Here is a 22,583-nt window from a genome sequence, read left to right as displayed (position 1 = left end):
TTTGATCAGTTTACAGCAATGCATTAGTGTCCCAATAGGATTCATCATTTTCCTTTTCTGTAATATTAGACAATCTGATAGGTATGAGGTGGTACCTTTGAGTTGTTTTCATGAGCATATCATAGTGATTTAGAGCATTTTTTCGTATGACTAGAGACCTTTGATTACTTCAGCTGAAAACTAGCTATTCATAAAATATTGGCCATTTGTCAATTGGAGAATGACTAGTAAGTATTCGTACAGATTTGACTCAATTCTCTGTATATTTCAGAATTGATACATTTATTAAGAGACACTTGCTGTAAAAATTGTTTCCCAGTTTTCTGCTTTCCTTCTACCTTGGTTACATTGGGTTTTTTGGTGCAAAACCTTTTTAATTTAATATGATCAAAATTATCCATTTTGTATTTCCTAATGTTCTCTATCTCTTGTTTGGTGGTAAATTTGCTTATGATAAATCATGCACCCATTGTGACCTTATTGTGGTATAGAGTGGTAAGATGTACAAGTTATAGTCTTAAAACAGCTACCTGAGGCACTAAGACTAAGTCACACAGCCAGTATCTGTTAGACTTGAACCTCGTTATTCCAGACTCTTAGGCTGGTTCTCTGCTATACCTTACTGACCAGGTAGATTTACTTGGTAAAAAGAGGTAGAAGCACTGCTACCGAAATGATATTCATTAAATTGTAAAAGAAGTTTTGTAAGTATTTTGTGAGGTGGGAGAGAGATGTTTCTTTTTTAGCATATATCAGTTTTTGTGTTACAGAGTTGTGATTTATAAGCCCTTAGGTGGTCTACAAAAATAATCATTCTGAGAAAGCTTAAATAGGTCCTGGTTTGTTTTTCAACCATCTATTCATTTTGTATGGTGTCTCTCTATTTTGGTCTTGAGAAACAGTTAAAGGATAGTAGATATACATTTTGCATTTTGTTATCATTAGTACATGGAGGGAGATTGAGAGAGAGAGAAAGAGGCAAAGAGAGAGAAAGGCAGAGAGTGTTTTCGATTAATATCAAGTACCTTGTAGCTTTAAGTACAAATAATGTTAAGAAGTACAAAATTAATTTTAGTTTGAATATTTAGAATTTGAAGGGAAGAGAGTAGCAAGAATGTAGTTAATATTTTTTGAAATTATACCACAGAAGTAAAGCTTACTTTGTTTAGTTTACTCTTTCCAAGAAAATATTTCTATTTCTAGTCAGTGTTGACCACCAAAGAGTAAACTACTGTGCCTTCTCAGCATTTCTTGTTAGCATTAAAAGAACGAATTTCTGATTATTTTGCTTTGGTTTTACTCTTATTTTCCTCCTAATACTTTAAAGTCAAATAAAACAATCAATAATGAGGGCAATTAATATTATAATAACATATTGACAGCTAATTATTAATTTATGATCTACCTTTTTATTTCTCTTAAAGCCCACGTCCTTGAAAAGGTCAATCAGCCTCTGCAGGGTATGGCTGAGTGATGAAATTTTCCTAACCCTCAAGGCAAATGCTCTTAAGTTGGACTGGACATTCACCCCTCCCCCCCAAATCTGGGAGACCTAATTTATGTTTTAGAGTATAAACGGAAGCCCATGTATTTGAACCATTGCTTGGAGAAAGAATGCTGTCCTTGAGCCCCTTCGGTAGAGAGTTAGGCAACCCAGCTCATGAATGAGAAAACTAACTACAGAAATCTTCCCCTTCCTAGATGGCTTGAGGCACCTGAGTCTCTTGATCAAACCACTTTCTCAGCAGAAGAAACTGAAGAATTGTAGTCTACCTCCTGCCCATTAAATGTCTACCAATAAGGGTTGGTTTTCACTTGTCTGGGTAGTTCCCTTTTAGAAGAGATTTCATGCATTTTAGAGTCTGCCTTAGCATTTTTGTTTAATGAGAGAAATCCCTGACCATCAATTTATTGATTGTCAGCTAGCCTAATTAATAAATTGATTTTTAATCATGCTGAAATGATATCTCTCAGGGTTTTCTTTCATCTCAATAATTGGTTACACTTTTCAAAATTTTATTATATAAAGTTTTCCGGAAGGAAGCTTTAAAATAGAATACTCTCAGTTGTGGGAATTAATCAGCCTACATTTTCTATTTAATATTTTCCCAATTACATGTAAAAACAATTTTTAATATTTTTTATTTTGATTTCCAAATTCTCTCTGTCCATATTAGTCATGTTGTAAAATACAGAACCCCAACCTACCTCCAAAAGAAAAATAAAAAAACCCCCACAAAGTTTTAAAAAAGTATTTTTCAATCTATATTCATTCTCCATTAGCTCTTTCTATGGAAGCAGATAGCATTTTTCATCAATTGTCCTTCTGCATTGTCTTGAATCATTTTATTGCTGAAAATAGCTAAGTCATTCAAAGTTGATCATTGTATAATATTGCTGTTTCTGAGCATAGTATTGTCTTGGTTTTTCTTATTTCAGTTTGCATCAGTTTATGTATGTCTTTCCAGGGTTTTTTGAGTGTATCCTAATCATTATTTCTTAGTAGCACAGTAGTATTACATTACAGTCTCTTGGCCATTCTCCAATTGACTGGCATCCCCTCAATTTCCAGTTCTTTGCCATGACAAAAAGAGCTTCTATAAATATTTCTTACGTATAAGACCGTTTCCTATTTTTTTAAATCTCTTTGGAATACAGACCTACTTGTAGTATTGCTGGGTCGGAGGGTTTGCATGGTTTTATAGGCCTTTGGACATTGCTCCAAATTGCTCTCCAGAGTGATTGGATCAGTTCACAACTCGATTAATGGTGCATTAGTGTCCCAGTTTTCCCACTTCTCTCCAACACTTGTTATTTTCCTTTTCTGTCATATTAGTCAATTGAATCAGTCATGTTAATCTATATCTTGTCACTAGAGGCAGATGTCTTTGGAGCAGAGTGTGTGGCTGGTGACTTTGCACAGCCATGCCTCACTTAAATCCAATTTACTTTGCAAGTCAAGATATCACCTTCCTGATGCCATCAGTTGATCCTCTGAGAACAAAGTACTAACAACAACAAGTTAATTTGATAAGTGTGAGATGATATCTCAGAGTTATTTTAATTTGCATTTCTCTGATGAGTAGTGATTTAGAGCATTATTTCATCTGACTATGAACATCTTTGATGTTTGTCTAAAAACTGCTTGTTCATAGCCTTTGACCCCTGTCTATTTTTTAAATGCAAAGTAATTCACTATGATTTCAGGGATTGGACATTAGCAGGTGGAGAGATTTGGAAAGGCCTCGTGTAGGAGGAGTCATTTGAACTGATCTTTGAAGAAAGCTAGGGATTCTAATTCTAAGGAAGTGTGTCCAGAAGTTGCATGGGTGTACATTTATATGAATTTACCAATGATCAATAAAGTATCTTTCAATATATAAACACATTTTTAAGGATTTCTGATTAATTTATTTTAAAGCAGACACATGAGGAAAAAGAAGCATTATGAACTTAAATACAAAATAAGAAAAGAAAACAAAAGCATTGCCACCATGTGCACAACAGAACTTAAGAGAAGATTGAAAATATATGGCAATAAATTTCCCTTTCAAGAAACCCTATATAATAAGTACTACACATTGTGTGCAGAGCCATCTACTTTTCTTTGCTTCTTTGTAAGTTATCTTTTGTTTTCTGCTGTTCACTTTTTACTTTGTTCTTTCCCCCTCTTCCCAGCCTAAGAGGGCTACAATCAAGCATGGATACACACACACACACACATGCACGCACGCATGCACACACACACACACACACACACACACACACACACACACACACACCTTTGCTGGTTGGTTGTTGTCCTTCATCTTCAAAGAGGACCAAAATGACATCACCATTGTAAAGTGAAATTTCAGTGTGTCCAGCTGTGGCTGATCAAACCAATATGAGCTCGGAATGCTCTACCAAAGGTTGGGCACAGATAGTCCATTTGAATATTTGGGGTGGGTATTCCAAATTTGCGAATCCTGTGTTTACTTTGTGCTGTCTCAATTCTGCTTTGCTCAGAGAGCACAGCACCCTTTCTGATGTGGGCATGCCATGCTGAGCAGTCCTGTGCCAGTGTCTCCCATGTTGCACAGTCAAATCCAAAGTTCTTGAGAAGAGACCTTGAGAGTGTCTTTGTATTGTTTCTTCTGGCCACCATGTGATTGCCTGCCTCATGCAAGTTCTCTGTAAAATAGTCTTTTTGGCAAGTGTACATTTTGCATTCAAACAGCGTGGCCAGCCCATGGGAGTTGTGCTCTCTGAAGCATAGTTTGAATACTTGCCAATTCAGCTCGAACAAGGACTTCAGTGTCTGGTACCTTATCATGCCAGGTGATCCTCAGAATCTTCCTAAGACAGTTCAAGTGGAAGCGATTCAGTTTCCTGGCATGGTGCTGGTAGACTGTCCACATTTCACAAGCCTACAGCACTGAAGTCAGCACAACGGCTCTGTAGACTTTCAGTTTGGTAGTCAGTCTAATACCTCTTCTCTCCCAAACATTTCTTCGGAGCCTCCCAAACAGTGAGCTAGCTCTGGCAATGCGTGCATCACCTCATTGTCAATGTGTACATCCCTGCAAAGTACACTACCAAGGTAAGTGAACTTATCTACAGCATTCAAAACTTCTCCATTTGTTGTAACTGATGGTTCCATGTATGGATGGTGTGGTGGCAGCTGATGGAGCATCTGTGTTTATACACACACTTGTATGCATATACAAACATACATGCATATATACATATACATGCATACATACATGCATACATAAACTCACATACATACTTAGATATTGATAGTCATACTCACATATCGACATATACATTCATATGCTTCTGTGTAAGACTGTGCTATGCCTATTCTCTGTTTCTCTGAGTGTACATAACGTCTTCCTTCGTAAGTCCAAGTCTAAGTACACCCACTCCTCATTTCCTATACCATAGCAATATTCCAACCCTATATTGTCTAGTTATTTTAAATATTCCAAAATATTATCAATATGACTGATATTTAATGTAGTTTCTCTATTTTTCTCTTTTGATTCAATGTATTTTAACTTTCACTTTGTCTGAGATCATGATTACTACCCCTGTTTTTTGCCCTGATAAATCCTTCTCCTGACCTTTATTTTTGGTTTGTATGTTTCTTTTATATCTTATCCCTCTTGAGACCTCTACTTTACTTTGACTCTCTATGTTGCCCTCCTATTACACAACCTACCGCCCTCCAAGGATCCCTCCCTTATCCTCCTGTTCCTGTTAATATCTGAATACTATTACACTATTACTATTATAACTTCTCCCCGTCCTATTCCCTTACAGTCCCCTTTAAAAATTCTTCCCTCGTGCTGTACCCTTCCCTTAGCCTTTTATTTCTTTCTGAATTTAGATTTATACCTTTCTGGATGTATAATTGTGTTCCCTCTTAAAATCGTTCCTGTTAATTTAGATTTCCAGAACTACAAGCCCTCTTTCCCCATCTAATTTCTCTATATCAGTTCTTCTCATTCTTCATTTGTTTAAAATAATTAAACTTTTTAACCTGCTCCAAAATAGTTTTACTTTTAAAATCATATCCTCTTTAGGTCTACCCCAATCTTACAAACTACCCACTTACTAATAACAGTCTTAGACATACATTTTACATTTCATCATATAAAAGGATAAACATTCTGTCCTTATTAATTAGTCTTTTTTGTACCTTATATTTCTCTTGAATCTTATATGTCAAATCTTCTATTAAGTTCAGGTGTTTTTTTTCTTAACAAAATCCTGAAAGTCTGGCAATTCACTAAATGTCCTTTTTCTTTTCATTCAGGATTTTGCTCAACTCTGGAGGGTGTGATAGTTTTTGGCTGCAACCCCAGTTATTTGGCTCTTTGTTATATAATGTTCCAATACATGCAGTCCTTTAATGTTACTGCTGCTAGGTCATATGTGATTCCAATTGTGACACTGCCATATTTAAATAAATTTTTTCTCGTTGATTGTAATATTTTGTCCATGAGCTGGGAGTTTCAGAATTTGACTATGACATATCTGGTGATTTTCATCATAGAATCTTTCAGGTGGTGATGGGAGGATTTTTTTAATTTGTACTTTCCCCTCTTGTTCCAATGCTTCAGGATATTTTTCTTTAATTATTTCTCATATTATTCTGTCAAGATTCTTTTTTTGATCATAACTTTCAGATAGTCTAATTATTCTTATATTTTCTCTTCTTGATGTGTTCAGATCAGTTTTTCTTCTGAGATGTTTGATATTCTCTTCTATTTTTTCATTCTTTACATTTTGTTTTATTATTTCTTGGTTTCTTATAACTTTACTGGCTTCGCCTTTCCCAATTCTAATTTTCAAGGAGTCATTTTCCTCCTTAAGATTGTGGATCTCCTTTTCTAATGGCTGATTTTCTTTTGTTAATCTTCTTGTTTTTCTTTTTTAATTTTTCCTTGTCTATTTTAAGTTCTTCTATGAATTCTTTTGGGGCAGGTGACCATTTGACATTACTTTTTGGAGTAGGAGAGCCTTTTTTTTTTTTGCTTTAGTATCCTCCTGTGAAGACAAACCCTAGTCTTCTCTGTTTTCATAGTAACTTTCTGTGGTTGGATTCTTTCTCCTTTGCCTATTCATTTTTTAAAAATTTAGAGCAGCTTATTTTTTGCAGTCACCTCTAGTTCTGGGCCATGGGGAATGATGCTCTGGCCTCAGATCCTCCTTCAGTTCTCCCCTCTAGCCTGGAACATAAATCAAGAACTCCACCCTCCTGTAAGTGCCCATAGCCAGTAGTATTCCTACCCCACTGTTTTGGCATTCACAGGATGTGTACTGGTTCCTTCTCACCCAGGGCCCTATCTCCCCTTGCCAGCACAGCTGAGTCTGTCATCTCTTATCAGCAGAGGTTCTGTTGATTTTTCCCATCTTAGGTCTCAGATACCTGACTTCCTACACTGTCCAGGACGTGAAAGTTCCTGTGGCAGGGGTGGAGGCAATTTCCCAACTCAGGTAACTCCAGAGCTCTTTCGCTTGCTCTTTCAGCAGAACTATCCTAGATTTGTTTACTCTTCGAAGGAACCAAACCTTTGTCCTGGGATTTTTCTTAAGATCTTCTATTGTTCTGACTTGACTCTTGTTTATTTTTATTACTCTGTGTTCACCCTGAGTCAATATTTTATCTTGTTTGTGGGGGAAATCTGGAAAGCTTGGAATTTTCTGACCTACTCTGACATTGTCCCAGTACTGTCCCTCTTAATCCCATTTTTATTTAAAAATAAAATAGGAAAATTTTAGATCGCAAATTATAGTAAGCTGAAATATGGGTTTTGAATCTATGATTTAACTCTAAAATAATTTTTGTTTAGTAGTAGTAATTATTGCTGTAGTTTCAAAAAGGACTCTGTTTTTAGAAAATAATGGTTCATTTCTTGCCAATCTTGCCCGTCAATTAAAAAAATTACTGTATATAAACTTTTCTCTTGCTTAGAATCTTTTTTATATATTGACTGATTTCCTGTTGTATTAGAAACAACAAACTGTCTAAACTATTAAAACTGATCAATTATTTTTTTCTTTTTCAGACTTTGCTCTAAGAGACCCACAGTTAATAGTTATGTTCTGTTAAAGTTCATGTACTATCGTTTGTCAAACCTTTCTCCCTATTATTTAAAGAATTTTCATATGTTAGAAAGAGTAAGTCACTGGAGTTAAACAACATATTTATCTATGAATATATATATTTTATGCCAAATGTAAAATGCACTTTATTCTTAAAGCATTCTATTCATTGAAATTTTAATATGGAATTTATTAAAAGTGTAATCCAATTAAATTTTAGTTTTCCTTTATGATGACCACCTTATGATAATTTAAACTCACCAATAATCCTTAGACTTAACCTTGTAATTTAATTTCTTACATATTTAGTAAAAAGATGATGATATGATGTGAAAAGAATCACAGTGATATGGGGAAAGAGCACCCTGAATGTAATCAGAAAACGTTTTTATTCTTAGTCTAGCATTAGCTATATGGATAAATCTTCATCTATAAAATAGGAATAGTAATGCTTAAAAACCTCAGGGTTTTTATGGGTAAAATACTACACAAAGAAGAGCTGATAGCAAGACAATCCTTTAACTTAAATTATGTTTAGTAAACCTCCCTGTTTCTCTTTTTTTCTTTTTCTGTATTTACTGTCTGAAGTGGTATATAACCGTGGGGTTGTAAATGCTAACATTTGTGAGGTAAAAGGCCATCTACAAATTTCCAAAAATAAAGTAATATCTAACATTTTTTAAAGGTTTGCAAAATTCTTTAGAAATTTTATCTCATTTTATCCTCACAACAGCCTTAGGAGGTAGGTATAGAATCCCTCATTTACAGAAGAGGAAAAGGAACTGAGATCAGTTTAAATTGTATCTCCAGCAACTCATATGAAAGAGGATTTATATTTATTTTGCTGGGACCCAGAGGGAAAAATTAGGTGCAAATAGCAAAAACTGCATAAAGGCAGATTTAGGTTTGGCATACTGGAAAAAATTCCAAACAAGTATGACTTTCCCATAGTGAAATTGGGGTGGAATGGGTGGTGAGGTGCCTTGGGAGATATTCAGTTTGTGTAACTAGTAGTCTTAAATCATAGCCATTTTTTGGGAATATTGTAAAAGGGATCTTGTTCAAACAGAGTTGCACTAGGTGACATCTCAAGTCTCATCCTGCCAAGTGAGAGTCTTTGAGCAGAAGCAACTAGACAATACAGTTGTTATTGTGTGGGACCTGAAATTCGGAAGATCAGAGTTCAAATTCTGCCTTAGACACTTATTAGCTATCAGACCTTGGACAAGTCACTTGATCTTTCTCAGTCTTAATTTCTTCATCTGTAAAATGAAGATAAGAATAGCATAGGATATAAGAATTGTTATGATGTGATATGATAACGTAGGATTGTTGTGAGGCTCAAATGAGTTAATCTGTAAAGCACTTTGCAAACTTTAAAATGATATGTAAATGGACCTGTTTATGATTAAAGGAAGTAATATTGCTGCTATGTTCTGCTTTATTCAGACTACATCTAGTGTTTCATTTATGGGAGTTTCTTCTGGGCATCACCTTTGCAGAAAGACAAAGTGGAGTACATCCAAAAGTCAATAAAAGGATGGTGAAAGGTCTAGAGAATGTCATACAAGTTAAAGGAAATGGAGGAATTTATGTGGAAGAAGAGAAGACTGAGAAACATAATGTCTTTGAATATTCCAGAGTTTCTCAGGGAAGGGGTGTGGAGGGAAGGGAATAAGCATTTACATAGAGCCTGCTTTTGCCAAGCACCATTCTAAACTCTTAATAAGTTTTACAAATATTACAACACTGTGATAGTGGTGCTGTTATTATCCCTATTTGGCAGTTATGGTAACTGAGTCAGGTAGAGGATTATTAACTTCCCCATGATCACATAACTAGTAAGTATGTGAAGTGGGATTTGAACTCTGGTCTTCCTGAATTCTGGCCTAGCACTCTTATCTACTGTGCCACTGACCTGCCTTACCTGACTTCTTATGCCACAGAAGAATCATTCATTCTTCTTGACCATGTTTGATAGTAGGGGGATAATGACAAAGTCTGGGATAAACAGGAGATTTAGACCATATGTAAGGAAAATCTTCCTGAAATTAGAGCTATATAAAAGTTGAATAGACTGCCTCAGTAGGTATAGTTTAGAAATCTTTGAAAGAGATTGAGCAGTTGTAAGGATGTTGTAGAAGGAATTTTGGTCAGGGATTGATGGGTTGGGGTCATCTAAGAACCTTTCCACTGTTTTGGCTTGTTTGATAATTTAGCCTATGACCGTTCATGTCCACCCTTAGACCCTAGTTGTGTAACCCAGGGCAAATCATTTAACCTTTCTTTGCTTTAATTCACTGGAGAAGTAAATGGCAAAATACTCCAGTATCTTTTCTAAGAAAACTACCTCATCAGTGTGGTAGACAGTGACATGAAAAGTTACTCATGACTGAATGACTGATCTAACAAAACATCTGATTGTATTCTTTTTGGGTCACCTTAATGACATGCTGTTGTCTAAGTGTTGTGCATTCAATATATTAAAACCCCCACATTTTATGCATAGGAATTCTTTTTTAGCAACATCTTCTTTTTCATGATCTTACATAATTTATCTACATATTATCCATTTCTGATTCCTTTAAAAAGCAAATTTATTAAAACAAGCATCTATTTTCTCTCTTCCATACCTACCCTCCCCCATTAATAAAAGAAAAAGAAAACCAAAATATAACTGTCCCATGAAGATCTAGGAAATTCACCAGACCAAATCCTGAACGGATCTTTCAGGGAAAAAAAAAGACACTGAGTCATTTTTTCAGCCAAGAGCAGAATAGGCAGAAAGATAAGTCTCTGGGTATTGATGATGTGGTCTGACCAGGAATATTTCCATGTTCAGGGACTGACCATAGAACAGACTATGCGGCAGGTATAAAGTACCAGAGCAGGCAAATGTCCCAGAGGCTTCCTGAACTAGTACAGGATATGTCAGTGGGTGTCATCTGTCACCCTGCAGGTCTGTCATTGACTAAGCAATTCCAGGTCACAGATCCATGGTGAACTCAGGAGAGAACCTACAACAAGGTATGGCAGAAAGGAGTACAGTCTTGAAGACCTTAGCTATGCTATGAGTGAAGCATAAATTCGAGTCAGAAGCTTTGTAGCTTTGATTCTAGGAGCAGAGCAGGGACTTAGTTTTAACCTCTAGTCTAGGAGAAAGCCTGCATTAGAATAACCTGGATAGAAATCCCAGAATAAAGGAGAGACTGCATTTCAATCACTCTGAACCTGCAGAGCCTCCCAACTAGGGGTTAAGTTCAACAACAGTCTACGGAAGCTTCCCAAAACCAACAAACCAACAAATCTTAGATCCAGACCTGGGTTAGGAAATTGCAAAGTTCAGACCAGAAGGGCAGTGAGCAGACTTCACCTTTATTTAGATCACTCTGAAGCACTAACAGTTTAGGGATCTCCATTCCAAGCTGTCTCTGAGGTCTTTTATTATTTCAACACTCAATGTCCCATTAAAACAGCAAAATAACTTGAGATAACTTGAGCTCAGATATTCCCTCCAGAAGAATGCTGAACTCTGCCTCAACATAAAGTCCAAATTTAAGATGTAGTCTAGAAGAATGATCTAAGAAAAAAAAAGAACCCCACTATAATGAGCTCTTATGACAACAGGGAAGCTGCAGACATAAACCCAGAAGAAAAGAACTCTGGAATTTCTAGTGAGAAATAAAGCAAAATGTGGTTTGGGTATAACTTTAACCAGAATTCCTGGAAGACATAATGCAAGAATTAAAAAAAAAACAACACGTTAAATGATTTTTTTAAAAAATAAGAGTGGCAGATCAAAAATCAGAAAAGAAATAATAACTGTATAAAAAAGATGGGAAGAAAATTAACAGCTTGCAAAGAGAGATACAAAACCTTAACTAAGAAAAAGCTCTCAGAAAATTTGAATTGACTATTTAAAAGCTAATGATTTCATGAACATCAGGAATTGTTAAAACAAAACATTCCATATTGGTTATGTTACAGATGTATGTCTCATTCTGTATCTGGAATCCTTCACTTCTCTGCCAAGAAGTGAGTAGCATACTTCATAATCAGATTGTGGTTGGTCATTACATCCATTAGAATTTAAAAGTTGTTTGCCTTTAAAATGTTGTTGATATCGTGTAAAATGTTCCATTGGTTCTGCATACTTAGCTCTGCAATGGATGATGACATCTTCCTAGATTTCTTTAAAATCATGCATTTCATCATTTTTTTAATGTCCTCTTGATCATTTTAATTTGTGAATAAGGGAAAAGAAGTATTTTTTTTGCATTTTCTTTTTTACTTATTTGTATTAACTAATTAATTTTTAGTTTTAAGCATTCACTTCCATAAGATTTTGAATTCCAAATTTCTGCCTCCTCCCTTTCTTCCCTCCACCCAAGAAGGCGTGCAACCTGATGTAGACTCTATGTATATATTCATATGAAACACATTTTCACATTAGTCATATTGTAAAGAAAAATTAGAACAAACAGGAGAAACCACGAGAAAGAAGAAACAACAACAAAAAAAGAACAGATAGTATGTTTTGATCTGCTTTCAGACTCCATAGTCCTTTTTCCAGATGTGGATAGCATTTTCCATCATGAGTCTTTTGGTGTTGTCTCATATCCTTGCATTGCTAAGAAAAGATAAGTCTATCAAAGTTTGTCATAGCAAAGTGTTGCTAATATTGTGTACAATCTTCTCCTGGTTCTGCTCCCTTCATTCAGCATCAGTTCATGTAAGTCTTTCCAGGATTTTCTAAAGTCTGCCTGCTCATCATTCTTATGGAACAGTATATACCACAGCTTGTTCAACCATTCCCCAATTTATCGGCATCCCCTCAGTTTCCAATTCTTTGCCACCATAAAAAGAGCTGCTATAAATATTTTTGTACATGCGGATCCTTTTCCCATTTTTGTAATCTCTTTGAGAAAGAGCCCTAAAAAGGTGTCACTGGATCAAAGGGTATGCACATTTTTATAATCCTTTGGGTTTAGTTCCAAATTGCTCTCTTGAATCAGTTTACAACTCCATCAACAATGAGTTAGTGTTCCACTTTTCCCACATCTTCTCCAACATTTATCATTTTTCTGTTTTGTTATGTTATGTGATAGGAGTGATGTGGTACCTCAAAGGTGTTTTGATTTGTATGCCTCTAATCAATAGTGATTTAGAGCATTTTTTCATATGACTATAGATAACTTTAATTTCTTCCTCTGAAAACTTCCTATTTATATCCTTTCACCATTTATCAGTTGGAGAATGACTTGTATTCTTATAAATTTGACGCAGTTCTCTATATATTTTAGAAACGAAGTCTTTATCAGATACACTTATTATAAAAATTATTTCCCAGTTTTCTGCTTCCCTTCTAATTTTGGTTGCATTGCCTTTTTTAGTGCAAACACTTTTCAATTTAATGTCAAAGTTAACCATTTTACATTTCATAATGTTCTCTATGTCTTTTTTGGTCTTAAGTTCTACTCTTTATAAATGTGACAGGTAAACTATTCCTTGCTCTCTTATTTTACTTATGTTATCAGCTTTTATGTCTAAATTGTGGACCCATTTTGACTTGATTTTGGTATACAATGTAAGATGTTGGTTTATGCATAGTTTTTACCTTACTTTTTTCCAGTTTTCCCTGCAGTTTTTGTTAAATAGTGAGTTCTTATCCTAGAAGTTGGAATCTCTGGGTTTATCAAATAATCGATTAATAAAGTCATTGACTACTGTGTCTTGTGTCCCTAAACTATTCCACTGATCCACCACTCTGTGTCTTAGTACCAAGTAGTTTTGATAATTGCTGCTTTATAATACAGTTTCAGAACTGGTATTACTAAGCCACCTTCTCTACATTTCTTTTAATTATTTTCCTTGATAATTTTGGACCTTTTGTTCTTTCAAATGAATTTGGTTGGTTATTTTTTGTTAGTTCTGTAAAGTAAGTTTTGGTTATTTAATTGGTATAGCACTGAATAAGTAAATCAATTTAGGTAGAATTGTCATTTTTATTATTTTAGCTCAGTCTACACATGAGCAATTGATATTTTTTAGATTTATTAGTTCTAACTTTATTTGTGTGAAAAATGTTCTGTAATTGTATTCATATAGTTCCTGAATTTGTTGGGGTAGGTAGACTCCCAAATATTTTGTAATATCTACATTAACTTTAATGGAATTTCTCTTTCTATCTCTTGCTGTTGGATTTTGTTAGTAACATATAGAAATGCTAAACATTTGTGCAGGTTTATTTTATATTCTGCAAGTCTGCTAAAGTTGTTTATTATTTCAAGTAGTTGTTTAGTTGCTTCTCTAGCATTCTCTAAGTATGCTATCATATCATCTGAAAAGAGTGGTAAATTTGTTTTTCTTTGCCTATTTTAATTCCTTCAATTTTTTTTTTGTGAAAGCTAGCATTTCTAGTATATTGAATAACAGTGGTGATAATGGACATTCTTGTCTCATCCCTGATTTTGATGAAAATGCTTCTAGCTTATCCTCATTACATATAGTATTTGCTGATGGTTTTAGATAGATGCTACCTATCATCTTAAGGAAGACTCTATTTATTCCTATGCTCTCTTGCTTTTAATGGGAGTGGGTGTTGTATTTTCTCAAAAGATTTTCTGCAGCTACTGAGATAATCATATGATTTCTGTTAGTGTTGTTGTTGATAGTGTCAATTATGCTGATAGTTTTCCTAGTATTGAACCAGCCTTGTGTTCCTGGTATTATCCTTATGATCAGTTGCTGTAATCTCTTTGCTAATATTTTTTTACTTAACATTTTGTATCCGTATTCATTATAGGGAAATTGGTGTAAAATTTTCTTTCTACCTTTTGGCTCTGCCCAGTTTAGGTATCATCACCATATTTGTATCATAAAAAGAATTTGATAGAATTACTTATTTGCCATTTTCCCAAATAGTTAATATAGTATTGGAATTAAGCATTCTTTAAATGTTTCATATAATGTACTTCTAATTCCATCTGGCCCTGGAGATTTTTTCCTAGGGAGTTCATTGATGGCTTGTTCAATTTCTTTTTCTGAAATAACATTCTTTAAGTATTTTATTTCCTCTTCTGTTAATCTGGGTAATTTATATTTTTATAAACATTCATCGATTTCACTAAGATTGTCAAATTTATTGGCATACAGTTGGACAAAACAGCTCCTAACAATTGCCTTCATTTCTTCTTCATTGATAGTGAACTCACCCCTTTCATTTTTGATAGTGGTAATTTGATTTTCTTTCTTTTTAAATCAAATTAACCCAGGATTTATCTATTTTATTAGTTTTTTCATAAAACCGGCTTCTACTTTTATTTATTAGTTCAATAATTTTCTTAATTTTAATGTTATCCTTTGGTTTTCAGGATTTCTTATTAGTCATTGGGGTTTTTAATTTGTTCTTTTTTCTAGCTTTTTTAGTTTTACATGCCCAGTTCCATGATCTTTTTTATTCATGTAAGCATTTAGAGATATAAACTATCACCTAAGAACTGCCTTTGCTGCATCATATTGTCTCATTATTTTCATTCTCTTGGATGAAATTATTGATTGTTTCTGCTATTTTTTGTTTGACCTACTCATTCTTTGCAATTAGATTATTTAGTTTCCAATTAATTTTTAGTCTATCTTTCGTTGGCCCTTTATTACATATAATTCTTATTGCCTCTTAATCTAAAATGGATGCATTTAATATGTCTGCCTTTCTGCATTGGATTGTGAGATTTTTATGCCCTAATACATGGCCAGTTATTGTTTGGTTGCCACGTACTGCTCAGAAAAAATTATATTCCTTTCTATTCACATTTAGTTTTCTCCAGAGGTCAATTATATCTTACTTTTCCAAATTTCTTTTTACCCTCCTTAATTTCTTTCTTTTTTATTTTGTGGTGTGATTTATCTAGTTCTGAGAGGGGGAGGTTGAGGATCCTCACTAGTATAGTTTTCCTGTCTATTTCTTCCTATGAGTCCCTTAACTTCTCTTCTAAGTATTTGGGTGCTATACCAATTGGTGTATATGTTTAGTAATGATGTTACTTCATTGTCTATGGTGATTTTTAGGAAGATACAATTTCCTTCCTTATCTCTTTTTGTTAGGTCTTTTTTTTTTCATTTTCCTTTGTCTGAGATCAGGATTGCTACCCCTGTCTTTTTTGTGTACTTCAGCTGAAATATAATGTATTCTACTCTAGCTGTTTTTTTTTTTTTTTGCCTTTACTCTGTGTGACTCTCTCTGCTTAAAATGTATTTCTTGTAAACATTATAGGATTCTGGTTTTTAATTCACTCTGCTGTCCAGTTCCGTTTTATGGAAGAGTACATCCCATTCACATTCACAGTTATGATTTCTATCTGTGTCTTCCTCACCATTCTATTTTCCCTCCTGTTTCATTCTCCTTTCTCTCTTTCCCTCCTCTCTAGAGTTCTGCTTTTTGACCACCACCTCCCTCAGTGTGCCCTCCCTTCTATCAGCACCCTTCCTTTTCTCTTCCTCTACTACTTCTTCCATCCCTTCTACCCACCCCTTCCTTTTTCTTTTCCTTTTCACTTCCAACTTCCTATAGAATGAATTAGATTTCTATACCTGAGTGTGTTATTCCCTCCCTTCTTTCTATTACAATGGGTCTTTGTGGCTTTTCATGTCATGTAGTTTACCCTTTTCTGACTCCACCTTTCCTCTTTCCCCAGTACAATGCCTTTTCATCAATTAGATTTTTTTATCATCACATCAAAGTCAACTTACACTCATATACTCTGTCTATGTATACACCTTTCTAAATATCATAGTAAAAATAAAATTCTCAAGAGTTACAGGTATCATCTTCCCACATAAGGATGTAAACAGTTTGCCCTTATTGAATAACCTGTTGTTTTTTCTTTCCTTTTTATCTTTTTATGCCTCTCTTACATCTTGTATTTGAAGATCAAATTTTCTTTTCAGCCCTAATCTTTCCTTCCGTAAGGTTTGGAAGTCCCCTATTTCAATGAATGTACATCTCCTCCCCCAAAATAGTATGCTCAGTTGTGCTTGGTAGTTGATCCTTGGTTGTAATCCAACTTCCTTTGCCTTATGTAGTATCATATTCCATGACTTCTGATCTTTTAATGTAGAAGCTGCTAGGTTCTATGTAATCCTGACTGTGATTTCAAGATATTCAAATTGTTTCATTCTTGCTGCTTGCAGTATTTTTTCTTTGACCTGATAATTCTGGAATTTTGCTACAATATTCTTTGTGTTTTTAATATGGGAGCTCTTTCAGGAAGTAATTGGTGAATTCTTTCAATAACCATTTTACTCTCTGGCTTTAGAACTTCAGAGCAGTTTTCTTTGATGATTTCTTGAAAGATACTGTCCACCTTTTTTTTCATCATGGTTTTCAGGTAGACCAATAATTTTATTTTATTTTATTTTTTTCACAATGATAAATTTTTATTTTTCAATCTTTAAAAGTTCTTATTTTAGACAGACTCTTGAACTGGTGGTTCATAACCATCAGCCTTTTCTACTTTAGTGCCCATTTCATCTCCTGCAGGTTTTCCAGAGTCACCACCTTCACCATGATGTTCCATTAGCATTCTCAATTCAAATTTGGGCTTCTTGAGCATCTTGTCTTTTTGGACAGATGCATGATGGAGAAGATAAATGGACTATCAAGCCTTTTCCATGTCTTATCCAACGCTGTCTGAAATTAGTTTATTGACATCTTCTTTCAAGTCATTTGTCTGCACCTCTTGGGTCATGATTTCCATAATTTCTTACAAATTTGATGGATCTGTTGGTGCTGGATATAAAAGGTCTAACAGATCTGGTTGTTGCGCTTTTTGGTAAAACCAACACAAAAGAGATGGAACAAGTACCCATCAGTAGTTTTGACATCTACATGTGCTTCAATTATGGTCTACCACTTTTTAATCATGGAGCACATCTTGTCCTAGTTAAGGTCTATTCCGTGGAAATTAGTCAAACAATTTTTACCCTGCAAATCTTCAGTAATTAACTTGAACTTGTGAAAAATGACCTTGTCATTCTGCAGATCAGCAAGGCTCACTTCAAAAACTGTTCTTGAGACCATCAGATGCAATTTTTGTTCCTTCAGTCCCTGTAACCATGTCTTGCCAATATAGCAAAGTTGAAAGTAGCTGGTGCTTTTACATCATACCAATCCTTCCTTGAAAATGGATCAACCACTTTCTTCTTGGCTCCTTTTTTGCCACCTTTGGTAAAACTCGTATTCTTACCCACCACCATGATCCCTCTTTGAAAGCCAAAAGTAGACCAATAATTTTAACATCCTCTCTTCTGGATCTATTTTCCATGTCAGTTGTTTTTCCTCTGTGGTATTTTACACTTTCTTCTATTTTTTCATTCTTTTCATTTTGTTTGACTGATTCTTGATATCTCATTAGCTTCCATGTGACCAATTCTAATTTTTAACCAATTGTTAATTTCAGTTAGCTTGTATACCTCCTTTTCCATTTGAACAATTCTACTTTTTAAGGAGTTGTTTTCTTTAGCATACTTTTTTTTCATTTGGCCAATTGTATTTTTTAAGGAATTATTTTCTATAGTCAGTTTTTGTTCTTCAGTTTCCAAGCTGATGACTCTCTTGTATACTCTCATTTCTTTTCCCAAGTGTTCTTCTGCCTTTCTTATTTCACTTTAAATATCCTTCTTGAACTCTTCCAAGAAGGTTTTTTGGGCTTGAGACCAGTTCATATTCACCTTTGAGGTTTTAAATGTAGGTATATTGATAATGTCCTCTTCTGAATTTGTGTTTTGATCTTCCCTGTCACCATATAAAGAATCTATGGTATTGTCCATTTCTGGTTTTGTTCATGATATTTGCTTATTTTCCTGGTTTTTAAAGTTGAACTTTCCTGCTGGAGTATAGGGGGTACCTTTCCAGGTTTCTTTTCTTGGGGTCCAGGAACCTGATCATGGTCTTTGCGTCCTAGGACCTCAGGTGCTGGCAGCTAGAGGATATAAAGGTCTTCCAGATTACCTGTTGCTAAGCTGGGGCCCTGGTGATCTTGGCTGTATGTGCCCAGTGTAGGTGAGGTTTTTCTGTGTTTCCTAGGACTACACAGAAGCTCTCAGGGTGGGGAGTGTGGTCTAGCCCCTGGAGGAAGCATGTTCACCTGGGCTTCACTGAAACATGGGGAGTTTTGGCTGCTGGAGGACACCAGAATGCTGGCAGAAATGTTTCTCTGAGCTAGAGTCTGCTAGTTCTCTTGGCTTTGACAAGGCACTCAGGTGTTAGTTCTTGACTGCTCCACCACCCTGTGGCTCAGGATCTGCCATTAGTTTGCTGAGATGGGCTTGCCACTGGCTTGTCAAGATACCCCCTCTCCTGTACTGCTCCCCTTCTACCTGACCAAGAGGCACCTTTCCTATTAATCCCCAAAGCCTCCTGGGCCAAAAGACTGCTGCAACTCTGTCTTTCTGCTGACTCTGTTATTCCAGGATTTTCCCCAGTGGTTATAATTTCTGGATTTTTAGAAGTCAATAAGGGAGAATGATAGCAATTTCTTTTGATAGTGATAGAAATTATTATGCAGTCTTTTTAACAGTGTAAAAGGATACCTTGGTTTTTAGAAACTTTGGCTGCTAATGGGATTTGAGCTGTAGTACCTGCAGAAGCAATTGACCTTTTACATCTTCATAATTGTTGCTTCCTTGATAATGAATGTGGAGGCAAGCATGTTAGTAGGATTGGTTTTCTGGGGAGCACTACTTTTTCTTCATCTCTTGGGATTATAAATAGCTTGGTAACAACTTATTGGGAGCTCTTCACAACAGCAAGTTTGTTCCTCTCCTTGATGTCTGTGGATTATTAGGAGGCCAGTGTAGAAGAGGTTTTAGAAGAATCTAGAAGTTAGAGGTTTCGATCAAGGATAGTGGTGGAGATTGTTGCTTTCATATTTTAAAAGTTATACTCTATGACCAGGTTGGATTTATACAAGCAATGAGGAGTTTTTTCAATATGTTAAGTTTAAAAAAGAGTAAAAATCACATGATTGGGTCAATAAATGTAGAAAAGCCTTTTGGCAAAACATAATAACAAGGGATGAGAGGAGGGTTACAGGAGATAAAATGGGCATTTTGATTACATTGAATTTAAGAGGCTTTGCAGGAAGATAATCAATACCATTAAAATTAGAGTTTTTCATAAAAATCTGATATATCTAACTTGTATAGCAAATAGATTCAAATATATGCGAATAAGATGCATTCTATGATAGATGAATGGTGAAAATTTACAAGCACCTAGTTCCCAAAAAAGAAAAAAAAATCAATAGCCACAAGAGAAAAATGCTCCACATAACTAATAATAAGACAAATACATATTATAAACTACTCCTAAGTTCCTATTTCACATTCATCAATTTGACATAGAAGACCAGAAAAGGAAAGCAATTGGACTTTCCTGAGGGGTTAAATTGTGCCTACCAATGGATATAGAAATACAAAGCATATAACCCCAAAAAGATTGAACAAAGAATGAAAGGACTCATGTTAAGAAATATTAATAACAGTAGTTTTACTTGTACCAAAGAATTGAAAACTGACTAGTTCCCCACCAATTGAGAATTGACTAAATAAATTATGGTATGTAAATGTAATGAAATATTATTGTACTGTAAGACATGATAAAGGGATGCATTTAGAGAACTCTAGAAAAGACTTGTTTGAACTGATTCAGACTTAAATGAGCAGAATCAGGAGAAGAGTTTATGGAATATCAACAACAGCATAAAGAAAAACAACTTTGAAATACTAAGAAATCTAACTGCTTTGAGTTATCACAACTTGAGAGGGTAACCTCCTAGAGGTTCAGTGTGCTGAATCTAGAATCAGAAGCACTTGAGTTTAAATCCACATTCAGATACTTACTGACCCTGGACAAGTAACTTAACTTTTTCTTTTTTCTCATATGTAAAATGAGAATAATGATAGCACCTAACTCCAAAGTTGCATGTGGATAAAATGAGATAACATTTATAAATGGCTACCTTAATGTACTATATAAATGCTAGCTGTTGATGTTTTTGTGGTTGTTGTTAAGACCAGTGATGGAGCCGTGCTTCCATATTCCTGATTGAAAGATGGTGGGCTTGAGGTGCAGAATAAGACATACATTTTTTAATGTGACTAGTGCGTGGATTTATTGTGTTTGGTTGTCCTTATCTGTTAGAAAGATTGGAATGTGAAGGGAGGATAGAGCTAATGATAGTGTTATTTGAGAGAGACTGAGAGTCAAACAATTTAAAATGCTCAGAAGAGTGAAATATAGTTCCGAGAGTCACAGAAACAGGAAAATTTTCAGACTAATACAATGAAGTTAGTACATAGTTTGAAAAAGCTGCACAGAACAACATCCTAGTTTCATATTCAGTCCTCTTTTCTTTTCCCCTCTGTGTTTGGAAATGTTTACATTTGTGTAGTTCAGTTTAACAAAAAATTAAAAATAAAAACCTGTTATTGAACTGTAAGGCTTAAAAAGGAATGGTGTTATTACCCTTTGGTTACCGTATTTTTGAACATAGCTGATGTATTAGAGCCTTGTAACCCCAACGTGATTCTTACTGCCCCCATGACAACCATGAATATGCCCACCCAATTCTGAGTAGTGAAATACAACAGACTCTCCAAATGGAAAATAGCATCAAAACACTTATTCAGACACCAGAAAGCCAAATCCATCATACTAACAAAAAATTGCATGAACAATAACAATGCAGAGGACAGTAGCATTCCCAGGCTTTCCCTCTGTTAGGCTTCCCACCAACCAGTTCTCTTAAACAAACCACAGACAGGCTCTCTTAAACAAAATCGCAGACAAATTTCTTTCACTCACAATAGCCAGCTGCCTGCTCTTCTGTCTCTCCCTCAGTTCTGAGTACTCTCACCAGTTTCCTCTCAGTTCTGCTCCAGCTCTGCCTCTTCTTGTTCCACCCTTCCTACTCTACCCCTTCCTGTTCCACCTATTCAGCAAGCTCCTTCCACCACAGATTCCATGTTACTCAGACTTCCATGAAAGCCAAACAGGAAACATGGGCCTATTGATGAATGGGAAAGATCTTCCCATTTCAGTTACCATTACAAGCCCCAATATGAAATAACCTCCCAGCATGAAATAAGATATTTCAATCTCTCTTTCAAATGAGTTCATTATTGTAAGTTCCAAAAAAACCTCTTTATTGCCACTGCTTCACCCAAAGCCAAGAACCAACTATATAAAAAAGACAACAATCTTTACACTTAATTCATTGTCGTGTTGAGCATAGTGGTCCAATTTTAAAAATTGCATTAAAAAATCAGAGAACCTGACTTTGACTAACCACTTTCCTGTTTACTGTCCTTTGACTTAGAGCAAAACATTTTGCTTTTGTACATGCTGCATACTCATCTTTAAAATCATTGATCATTGCAGTTCTAAAACTGTGATCCTGTAATCTGCACATTGAGATTTGTGTGTGTGTGTGTGTGTGTGTGTGTGTGTGTGTGAATTCATTTTACTTCTTCAGCAATCCACTTCAAGTGCTGGAAAGTTGTAATTCACAACATTGCTAAAAGTCATCTATAAAGTTTTTTATCCTGTTCTGTATACCATAAGATAATAGTCTTGGTGCTAGAAGTGATTTTATTATCCCAAAAAGATAAAGGAAAACAAAGACCTGAATTCAATATGCCATTTTTTGGGGAAACCTTATTTCAGTATGTTTTGCTTTTGGTGCAAGACAATGTCTTTATATCCTTATAAAGGTTGTGAAAAGTTTTGATGTTTTGGTAACCTAAGTGATTAGTTACCAGAGAGTTCCTGATTCTTCCTCTTCATTTAATTTAGTGTATGCTTTTTAATAAATTAAATATTAATGGTGCATTAATTTAAGCATTGATCTTTATTATTATATTTATAGTTTGAATTTTGATTGTATTTCTTAATATATGTGTGTACATACACACATACTCTTTTTAGC

The 22,583-nt window shown here is 35.0% G+C and overlaps 1 protein-coding gene and 1 pseudogene across 11 annotated transcripts in view; one reads left to right on the top strand and one right to left on the bottom strand.

The window, feature by feature from the left end:
- Window positions 1–22,583, top strand: part of FGD4 (FYVE, RhoGEF and PH domain containing 4) — a 253,013-nt gene that overhangs the window by 99,682 nt on the left and 130,748 nt on the right. The window lies entirely within an intron of this gene.
- Window positions 17,061–17,850, bottom strand: LOC140533933 (small ribosomal subunit protein eS1-like; annotated as a pseudogene).

This window comes from Notamacropus eugenii, chromosome 3 (assembly GCF_028372415.1).
Source record: "Notamacropus eugenii isolate mMacEug1 chromosome 3, mMacEug1.pri_v2, whole genome shotgun sequence".
NCBI classification, from domain to species: domain Eukaryota; kingdom Metazoa; phylum Chordata; class Mammalia; order Diprotodontia; family Macropodidae; genus Notamacropus; species Notamacropus eugenii.
The sequence above is the reverse complement of the archived record's forward strand: the minus strand, read 5'-3'. Positions and strand labels throughout refer to the sequence as shown.